The sequence below is a fragment of the Strongylocentrotus purpuratus genome, unplaced genomic scaffold (assembly GCF_000002235.5).
Source record: "Strongylocentrotus purpuratus isolate Spur 01 unplaced genomic scaffold, Spur_5.0 spur5_scaffold_19, whole genome shotgun sequence".
NCBI lineage: Eukaryota > Metazoa > Echinodermata > Echinoidea > Camarodonta > Strongylocentrotidae > Strongylocentrotus > Strongylocentrotus purpuratus.
In genome coordinates, this window is record NW_022145604.1 from 31,932,632 (window position 1) to 31,943,707 (window position 11,076).

Genomic DNA, 11,076 nt, shown 5'->3' on the forward strand with positions numbered 1-11,076 from the left:
TGAAAGAGCCTCTGTTGTCTAAACTAGAGCAAAGAAACGGCGATGCTCGTCATCTGAATTTCAATCATGATGTCAAAAATTAATTGTGATACACATGAACAATCTGGTCATAAACACAGGATAGATTACATATAATTTCATATATATGTATGTATTACGTATTTATGTAAAACTAGTGCTACGCGGACATTCTGTCGGTATATCCCCGTGCTACGGGGACTTGCCGCGTTACGGGGACTCGTATATGTCCCCGTAACACAATCCCTTTCTGACGGCTCCAATTCTTGGATTTATTGATTGCCCTTTTAAACCAAGTTAGCAGGAGTAAATTGTGATTTAAATCCGCTGGAAATTTTACTGGAAACGCATTTTCCTGTTTTTAAATAAAGTTTACAAAATAGTATTGATCTTCCCAAAGATCATGACGGACTCTCGATTTCAAAGGCAAAAAGCGCCAACTTGCGTTGAAATGTGAACAATCTAGGGTTAGCTGCCTAGGCCATAGGGCTAGCTAGCTAGGGTTAGGAAAACTCTAACATTTTCGTACAGTATTGATTTTCGCCTGATCGAGCGACCAGGATATCCGACTGCGATGCGCGCCTCCTTGCTGGTCGACTCGCGGCCCGTGAGGGTAGCTAGCTCTAGCTACTACTAGACTGGACGCCAAACGGTGACGTGAATGCATGCACATTTTTGCAGGATCGACATGATTGCTGTCGACGTGGATGTCGAGGCAGCTTACTCGACGAGCTGGACGAAGGCTGGTATGTACTTTACCGGCTGTGTTGTTAGTTTAATCATAGACTAGACGTCTAGGAGGATAAATTAGAACTAGACTCGAGTCTAGGCCTACAAATCTAGTATTGTTAACAATGCATGGCCTCTTTTCCTTTGCCTTTGCTTTTGGCTCTTAGTCTTATGAGTTATTAATATTATTATTTTAGTGTTTTTTTTGTGGTGAATTAGATTTAGAAACGGCCAAACTGAAAGACTGCTGCTGCAGTAAATATGAAAGAGGGGCCATATGAAAGCGATAGATTTGTCGATCTAACTTTAAATTCTTTATAGAACTCCATGGCCAGGAAGCTCCGATGCCGACGCCAAAGGCGTCGAAAACAGGAATAGACTACTAAACAATACTAGACTACTAAACAATACTAGACTAGATCTAGATCCATCTAGTACTACTAGTACTACTACTCTCTAGATCTAGTCTAGCTAAACTTGCAGTTACCGGCGTGTTGCACTAGCCGTTGTAGACAAGCGCGTAGCCAGGATCTAATTTTAGTGAGCACGCGAAGCCTGCGAAACACAGAGCGCGCGTAGCGGCTCCCTAGGGGGTGGGTGCAGCTTTGACGTTTCATTAAATTATTAGAGAAAGAAGACGATTCGTTGGACCGTACTCGACTCTTAATCCTTATCTAAATTCAGTTTCTTTTGACGTTTCATTAGACTTTTAGAGAAAGAAGAAGATTGGTTGTACCGTCCTCAACTCTTAATCCTTGTTTGAATCAAGCTCCCCTTCCTCTGCGCATAGCGCGGAAGCTTTGACGTTTTTAATTAGATTATTAAAGAAAGAACACGATTTGTTGTACCGTTCTCGACTCTTATTAATCCTTTTTCTTCCTAGTCTACGTCCACTTCCTTTCTTCTTTTTTTCTCTTTTTCTTTTTTTTTTGGCCGGCGTTTTGGGGCGACTGCCCCCCTGGCTACGCGCATGGTTGTAGAACTAAAAGGTTAACTGCACTAGCAGGCAGTAGTAGCACATACCCGTCTTATACTATTACATTAGGTCTGGATCTATGACTGAGTGCATGCCCCCCCCCCCCTGTACTGTAGACCTGATTTTGCGCATCATGCAATTGATTACAAAATTTGGCCTTGGGCTTGGCTGACACTGTACAACTACAATGTACATGCTTTAAGAAACCATCGTCTGAAATCTGAATACTTGTAGACGCTTTGAAATCAGTGAAAAGCTTTTTGTTCGACCATTGGCACATACAGTACATGTACGTCAGAGTTTGCAAAGCATGTCAGGTAATTTACAAGAACATGGCCACTCCCATCATCTTTTGCCGCCATAAGAATTAGTAAAATGTGGTTATGTTGCTATGTTCACGTAAGGATTTATTGGATCCAGGAGGCCACAATTACCAAGTTATGTATTAAATCAAATGTCTGTTCACCCTCTAAACAATAATAATAATAATAATAATAACCGAAAGCCACAGTTTCATTGCCCTTTAAGGTAAGGTTGATCCAGGCCAGCATCCCATACGTCCCAACACAACATGTAAATCGCTTAAGTTATAACAATTCCATGGACGTGGATATATAGATCTACAGTACCATACAGTAGTACTATACAAATTATGTAATTGGGTGTATATGGCCCCTGATATCTCGGAAACCTAAATCTAAGCTTATACGGGAGTTTGCTTAATTACAATTTGGACCTTGAAAACCCTGGGAATGGAAAAAAGCTAAAATGGCCCATTTTTGAGAAACACGTACCCCTTTGCCAAGCTAAGGCTAGAGAGTTTGGTAAAGGCAAGCGCCCAAAGTAAACGTACATTGTGTGTGCGCCAATTCTTACCTGCATACATTCAAAGCATGGTAGATGCGTACATCCTAGACAATGGACTAGTCTCTATCTGCAGACCCATGAACGATTACTGTAGTATTGTAATGGGTATTCAAATTATACAATTAGTCTGGAAACTGTTTTTTCTGAACTTATTAGTGGAATGGACTGGACTACTAAAACTCATTTGTAAGATTATCGATTACGGGTGGTGTTTCCGTTAAAAGTAGAGACCTGGTATACTGACAAGATTTGACTCAAGTGGTGTGCTACCCTTACAGGTGCACCTGGAAATTGTCAGGTATCGCCCAAAATGACATTTGAGTCTTTCATCCCATGCCAAAATCATTGTTAGATATGTCCGAATGATGTATGAAAGTTTCATTGAAAAAGAACTCTGCTTTCCTGGTTAAAACAGCAATAATTTGTGTCAGATTTTACAACAAATTACTGTATGACGTGTATGCGGTTTATTTGACACATGGTACACATGATTAATTCTTCTCGAAAAACTAAATTGAAATAGAAAGACAGCATTGTAATAGCCAATGAACATGTGTCAAATTAACATCTTGATCTTTCTGTACTGTAAGAGAAACCAGTGCTCATATTAAGATAGCAATGAATGCAGAATGCCATTTTGTGTATTATATTTTTTTGTTATTATGTATGTCTTCTTATTTGATTACTACAGTATTACAAACCTGTGCAGCATTTGATCGAGAGGCTGTTTGAACAACCACATACTAGACCAGCACTTCGACCAGCTTAGCATCAGGATGCATGTCAATGTGAAGAGGCTGTGAAACCACTCCAAATGCAGGGTAAGATTTTCAAAAATTGTACCCCTCCTTGATTTTGTGAAAACACTGAAATGCATCTTATCATCCTCACATCACTTGGTGCCATACACAGTGACTCGTTTCTCCCAGAATGTCATCGTCTTCAGCAAATTCTTTTATTGTGATGTTAGGAAGGCCGATCGACTAGGACTTTCCAGGCCGCGTATTATTTTTTCGTACCCCAGCGAGCCCAGATTCCAGTATGAACTGTTCACCTATTCACCTATTCACCTATTGTTAGATATGTCCGTATGATGTGTGAAAGTTTGATTGAAAAAGAACTCTGCTTTCCTGGTTAATACAGCAATAATTTGTGTCAGATTTTACAACAAATTACTGTATGACGTGTATACGGTTTATTTGACACATGGTTACACTTGATTAATTCTTCTAGAAAAACTAAAATTCAGTGTAATAGCCAATGAACATGTGTCAAATTAACTTCTTGATCTTTCCGTGCTGTAAGAGAAACCAGTGCTCATATTATGATAGCAATGAATGCAGAATGCCATTTTGTGTATATATTTTTGTGTTATTATGTATAAATGTCTTCTTATTTCTTTACTACAGTAACAAACCTGTGCAGCATTTGATCGAGAGGCTGTTTGAACAACCACATACTAGACCAGCACTTAGACCAGCTTAGCATCAAGATGCATGCCAATGTGAAGAGGCTGTGAAACCTCTCCAAATGCAGGGTAAGATTTTCAAAAATTGTACCCCTCCTTGATTTTGTGAAAACACTGAAATGCATCTTATCATCCTCACATCACTTGGTGCCATACACAGTGATTTGTTTCTCCCAGAATGTCATCATTTTCAGCATATTCTTTAATTGTGATGTTAGGAAGGCCAATCGGCTAGGTCGTTTCAGGCCGGGTCTTATTTTTTCGTACCCTAGCGAGCCCTGATTCCAGTATGAACTCATTTTCATACATAAAAAGAGGTCATAAGTAAAAATTGGACTTCGATTATTTAATGCTTTGCCCCACTATTTATAAAGGCAAAAAACTGAATAAACTGAGATTCGAACCCTCACGTCAAATCCAAGGTCCTATTAGTAACACGCTGTCCTTACCGATTGAGCTGACGATGAGTTGATGACAGATTGATTTGTGGGATATGTATGAAAAAAATATTAGTCTTAAACATATTATCAAATACTTCAGGGAGGATACCCCTATGAAATTTAAACATAACAATTAATATATTTAGTTTTACCAGATGAAACAAGGAAAGAGTTTTTAACTTTACAAAAAGGGGAAGTGAGTGGGTATCAAATTTACTGTTTGATATTATACGTATGGCACGTTTCTGGAGCAAGAATCATTTTTTATGAGCTTTGTATGTATTTCCCCATATTTCATTGCAATAATTTAAATGTGTTAATATAATCGTGTTATAAATATAAAACAATATCTTGAGATGTAAAAAGTTTTTTAATTTTATACAACTCACCTATACTTCTTGATAGCTTAGAGGAAATATATGTTTATGATAGCAATGCATAAATGCAGAACGCCATTTTGTGTATGTTTTGTTATTTTTGTATTATTGTCTTCTTATATGTATTTGTTTACTACAGTACCATACCTGTGCAGCATTTGATCGAGAGGCAGTTTGAACAACCACATACTAGACCAGCACTTAGACCAGCTTAGCATCAGGATGCATGTCAATGTGAAGAGGCTGTGAAACATCCTTTAATGCTGGGTAAGATTTTGCCAGATATATCTCAACACATGTGTCGGGACCCTTGAGAGATTTTGTCCCATGAAGAGTCTTGTGATATCTTAGAGCACCTGTTGATGGATCAATTTGTAACTTGGTATGTTTCCACATTGTGGGTGACAATGATATGATTGATATTCGGATCATGGAATAAAAGGTCACAAGGCTTTATGATAACTGCTAAGGTGTACAATATCATAAGAACCAGTTGACACATATTACCAGTAATATGTGTATCTTTTGGATTTTGGAGGCCTTTAGATAAAATGTCACAGGGCTTATATATATTTACAAACATATTGTTTTACTGTGATCACATTATTTAGACAAAATAGCATCAAGTTTTGTACCTGTATGTCTCTTAAGGGGAAAATATTTGGTCAGTTTTTGGGGACACGAGTCTAAAAGATCAAGGTCATATGACTGCCGGTATATTATAAATACATGCTAAAACTGTTTATAATGGCAAAATCTCAAGAACTAAATATCAGATTTCAATCAAACTTGGTACCTGAATGTATCTTAGAGGACTTATGTAGCCGTACCATTTTGGGGTCATGAGGTAAAAGTTCAAGGTCACAGAATTTATAGATGCGAAATGGCCTTTAATTGTAAAAACTCAAGAAATGAATGTCAGATTTTAATCACACCTGGTACCTGAATTTTATGAAGCCAATGTAGTGGTACAATCTTGGGGTTATGAGGTCAAAGGTCAAGGTCACAGGAATCATTCTAAAATAGCTTGAAATTGTGATTTCTCAGGATCTGGTTGATGAATTACCATCAAAGTCGAGTTTACAGATTAATTTAGTGCATGTTAATTTTGGCTTGATAGCGGAGTCATCATTTTCAACTGAAGATGATCTCTTGCTCCTCAACCCCTTACGATTCTTAGGATTAAATTAATATCGGCCTTACCTTTCCCAGTTTGCATATATGTTTTTGTTGTTGATAGAGTGCTTATCAGGGTCAATCCTTTTCGTCTAAAAGACAAATTGGAATATTAGTCCCAACCATTTTTATTATCTTTATGCATTGATAATTGCCACTGATATGCCCATTTTCTTTCTTTTGTCCTATATATATAATTATATATAGGTATCGATGGATATAGGGTCTACCACACAGTTTATCACCCCAATGCATCAGAGAAAGGACATCAATACTGAAGTGGGTATGCAAATGGATTCCATCTATTCGAAACCATGAAAGAACCTGCTATGGCACAACCAGTAATGATGTTTCCCTCAAGCGGAAAGCAGTAGAGTGGACTTTCGTTTGATTAGTCGCCACTAGCACCACATAATTCATGTACATACAGCAGGGGTGTGAATGATCCTAACAGACAGCCATTACCAACATGATCAAGGCCAAATTGAATGTTATTGAAATGTATGTTTTCCATAAGTTTTAGTAAATGGAAAGCATTGTCACTTTTTGTTTAAATTCCTATCGCTTAAAGAGGTAGTTCAGTTTTGGTAAAGAGGGTGCTACACAAAATAATTTGTTTGTGAGATAATGAAAACCAAGTGTAAAATGTAAAATATTTCCAGTCTGAATAAATTTGGGCCCCAAATTTATAAGATGATTTTTCTAAAAATTAATAAAATGCTTACACTTTTCAAACATTTTCAAAAGAGGTTTTTAAATAGTTGTTGATGATTTCTTTATATCATCATTATTTCAACACAACATCACGAGCATAACTTTGTATGAAAAATGGTTCAAACCAATGTTTTTTTTAGAGCGCCTTCTTGTGTTTCAATGGCTCTTTTTGAATGATGACAGGTTTTTTTTCTTCCATAGTCTTCGTAATTTTCTATAACCTTCAAGCATGGTGAAATAATAACTATTAGATTGTAGTGTTGTTGTTTTATGGTAACTAAAGCTTAGCTCTACCAAAATTGTACTACCCCTCTCAAGGGAATGTCCACCATTTAAATCGTCTGAATATTTTCTCGTAGATGGATGGGGACGAATTCAATATTCAAATAAAATGTCAGGTCGAACACCTGTTATTTGGATTCTACAAATGAAAAACGTGTGTGTAGATATCATCCCTTCCTCAAAATACACAGCAGCCATTAAATGTGTTTAATTTGATTTAGCATAATGTTACTACAATGTTGGAGTTTTGACATAAAGATATTGTATGGACAACATTTCTTTCAGGTTTGACACGAACAAGTTCTCGAAAATTGACAATGAAAATTACATATTAGCTATAAGTTTTATGAGTCCTAGTTATTTTGTTTAGTATTTGCTTGCACCATTGTTCTATCACAATCTGTGTGCAGTTCATTTGGTGATTGACCTGTGGAGATAAAAACAGTTCCTGTTGAAAACTCCTGTTTCACGTTTGACACATGTATGGCATGTCGTGCACCAAATTGCACCATGTCAAGTATATATGCAAAATCTTCCTTACCGTGGGAGGGAGATAACCCCCTCCCAAACCCTCCCCCTCCCCCCCCCCCCCCCCCCCCCCCCCCCCCCCCCCAATCTGGCTCTGCCCCAGCCCTATGTTGCTTCGCTCCCTCAGGCCTCATTCTTGGCTCAAAGTTGGCAACCCTGGTACTGCATGTGTATTGAATTGAATTGATCACTCCTTGAAAATGTTTGTATATATATATATATATATGTTCAATATGTCAGAATAAAAATGTAGTACAAACACATAGTTTAATCTTTACCGGGTAATTGTAATTAGTGAACCATATTTCAGTGTTTTCGATATACATTTGTCAATATATAATACCAACAAAGTACAAACTCATACAACATAGGGCAAGACTAACTTTACATATTCAGCAATCATTATGTTTAATGTCCAGCTTTTTGCAATGATCTAGCTAAACATACAACGTTCTTGTTCACAGTTGTTATGCCTCCGCCAACACTAGAACTCATAGTAAGGCATTTTATCATGGATGGAGTTAATATCATAGGCTTATTAGTACTTACATACTCGTAAACTAACCAGATAAACATTGATGCGTGTATTTGAAAATCAAACTTTAGTTCATGTAAACATACAAAATAAACCTTTTTATATTAAATTCAGCACATTCATATTCTCTACTTTGGTTTATTATGACTAACATGTCAGCATGATGAAATATGAAGGATGATTATGATGGTGATGATAATGATGATGGTGACCGTGATGCAATGATGATGAGGATGAAGATGGTGGTGGTGATGAGGAAGAATATGATGGTGATGGTGAGGATGATGAAGATGGTGACCATGATGAGGATGAAGTTGATGTTGATCCGACCTTTCCCAGCTAGGCTAGCTGAAAAGGTAACTTTGTGAAACGAATTGGAACTTGTTATTTATATCTGAAGGGCAAACGAATGACTGTGCCAAACTTTTTAAGTGGTGGGGTGTAGCCGCCAGATGCCCCCAAAGACCCACATTTTCCAGCTAGGCTAGACTAGCTAGAGACGTAACCTCGTGAAACCAATTGGAACTTGTTATATATATTCAACATTATCATGCGTATACGTATTGAGCATTAAATTAAAACTATGTATAAATATGTCTGAAAATATGAGATATTGGGGGTTTCTAGCTGAAAGGGCATATAGTGGCTAATCGCGTTTATGGAGACTGACATCGGCGCGAGCGTCAGCCGATGTCAGTCTCCTTAAACGCGATTAGTGCACTTGCCATAGAGCTCGACGCATATCAGATAGGCTACAATAATTATTGCTGCTCTCAGGTGTATAAATGGGGAACCGGTAGAAGGTGAAAGCCTTTATGTGAACGATCTTCTCAATGCCCATGAGCCGCTTGGAAGGATTGCTCCCCAGGGAGTTGAGATGGTGCACACAATGTGTGCTGGTTTGCGTTGTTTTCTATGACCGGGCTAATAATATCATTGTAAAGCACGTATCATCCATATTAGGCGCTATATAAATCGAAACATAACTTTTAATCATAACTTATTATAGTTAACAAATATTGGTTTTAGTTATTAATGCCTAGGTTATTTTAGCACTATGCAACTCCGAAACAAGAGGGCACTGTTGTAACCAGTATTAGACAGGGCTATGGGGAAAATATTTGTATATATATGATTACTATTTCATTTGTGACCATGAACGTCGATCAAGGGGGTCATCTGACCGACTTCCTGTACTAGTATATTCAGGATTTTGCGCTATATGCACATTCATGTGCATGTGGCTTGTCAAGATTGGTAGAGCGCATGCTTTCTGATAATAGGATCCCGAGTTCCAACCCTTCCCACTGCCTTTTTGACCTTCATCAAAGCAATTTATTATTATTGATGCTTTATACTCGGGTGTATAAATGAATACACTGTAGAAGGTAAGACCCCTCATGTACAAGATCTTCTCAATGCCCATGAGCCGCTTAGGAGGATTGCTCCCCAGGGAGTTGAGATGGTGCACACAATGTGCGCTGGCTTGCATTGTTTCCTATGACCGGGCTAATAATATCATTGTAAAGCGCTAATCATCCAAAATTGGCGCTATATAACTCGAAATATAACTTTTAATCATAACTTATTGTAGTTATTATAGTTAACTGATATTGGCTTTAGTAATTATTACAATGCCTACGTTATTTAAGCACTTTGCAACTCCGAAACAAGAGGACACTGTAGTAACCACGATTAGACAGGGCTATGGGGACATTATTTGTATATATATGAATAGTATTTTATTTGTGATCATGAACGTCGATCAAGGGGGTCACCTGTCCGACTTCCTGTACAAGTATATACAGGAATTCGCGCTATATGCACATTCATGTGCATGTGGCTTGTCAAGATTGGTAGAGCGCATGCTTTCTGATAATAGGATCCCGAGTTCGAACCTTTCCCACTGCCTTTTTGACCTTCATCAAAGCAATTTATCCACAAGTATTGATGCTTTATACTCGGGCGATAAATGAATACCCTGCAGGAGGTAAGACCCCTCATGTACAAGATCTTCTCAATGCCCATGAGCCGCTTAGGAGGATTGCTCCCCAGGGAGTTGAGATGGTGCACACAATGTGCGCTGGCTTGCATTGTTTCCTATGACCGGGTTAATAATATCATTGTAAAGCGCTCATCATTCAAAATTGGCGCTATATAACTAGAAATATAACTTTTAATTATAACTTATTATAGTTATTATAGTTAACTAATATTGGCTTTAGTAATAATACAATGCCTACGTTATTTAAGTACTTTGCAACTCCGAAACAAGAGGACACTGTAGTAACCACTATTAGACAGGGCTATGGGGACATTATTTGTATATATATGATTAGCATTTTATTTGTGATCATGAACGTCGATCAAGGGGGTCATTCTGTCCGACTTCCTGTACAAGTATATACAGGAATTCGCGCTATATGCACATTCATGTGCATGTGGCTTTTCAAGATTGGTAGAGCGCATGCTTTCCGATAATAGGATCCCGAGTTCGAACCTTTCCCACTGCCTTTTTGACCTTCATCAAAGCAATTTATCCACAATTATTGATGCTTTATACTCGGGTGTATAAATGAATACCCTGTAGGAGGTAAGACCCCTCATGTACAAGATCTTCTCAATGCCCATGAGCCGCTTAGGAGGATTGCTCCCCAGGGAGTTGAGATGGTGCACACAATGTGCGCTGGCTTGCATTGTTTCCTATGACCGGGCTAATAATATCATTGTAAAGCGCTAATCATCCAAAATTGGCGCTATATAACTCGAAATATAACTATTAATCATAACTTATTATAGTTATTATAGTTAACTGATATTGGCTTTAGTAATTATTACAATGCCTACGTTATTTAAGCACTTTGCAACTCCGAAACAAGAGGACACTGTAGTAACCACGATAAGACAGGGCTATGGGGACATTATTTGTATATATAATTTATTTGTGATCATGAACGTCGATCAAG

The 11,076-nt window shown here is 37.9% G+C and overlaps 1 long non-coding RNA gene across 2 annotated transcripts; it reads left to right on the forward strand.

The window, feature by feature from the left end:
• Positions 1 to 212: 212 nt before the first annotated feature.
• LOC115926226 lies at positions 213 to 8,228 on the forward strand. Of its 2 annotated transcripts, XR_004065026.1 has the most exons (5): positions 213 to 764; positions 3,282 to 3,411; positions 4,000 to 4,127; positions 5,015 to 5,142; positions 6,259 to 8,228. It is a non-coding gene; the product is annotated as an uncharacterized LOC115926226 (long non-coding RNA). The 2 variants fall into 2 exon arrangements; XR_004065027.1 differs by lacking the exon at positions 3,282 to 3,411 and having other exon boundaries at positions 228 to 764.
• Positions 8,229 to 11,076: the final 2,848 nt, after the last annotated feature.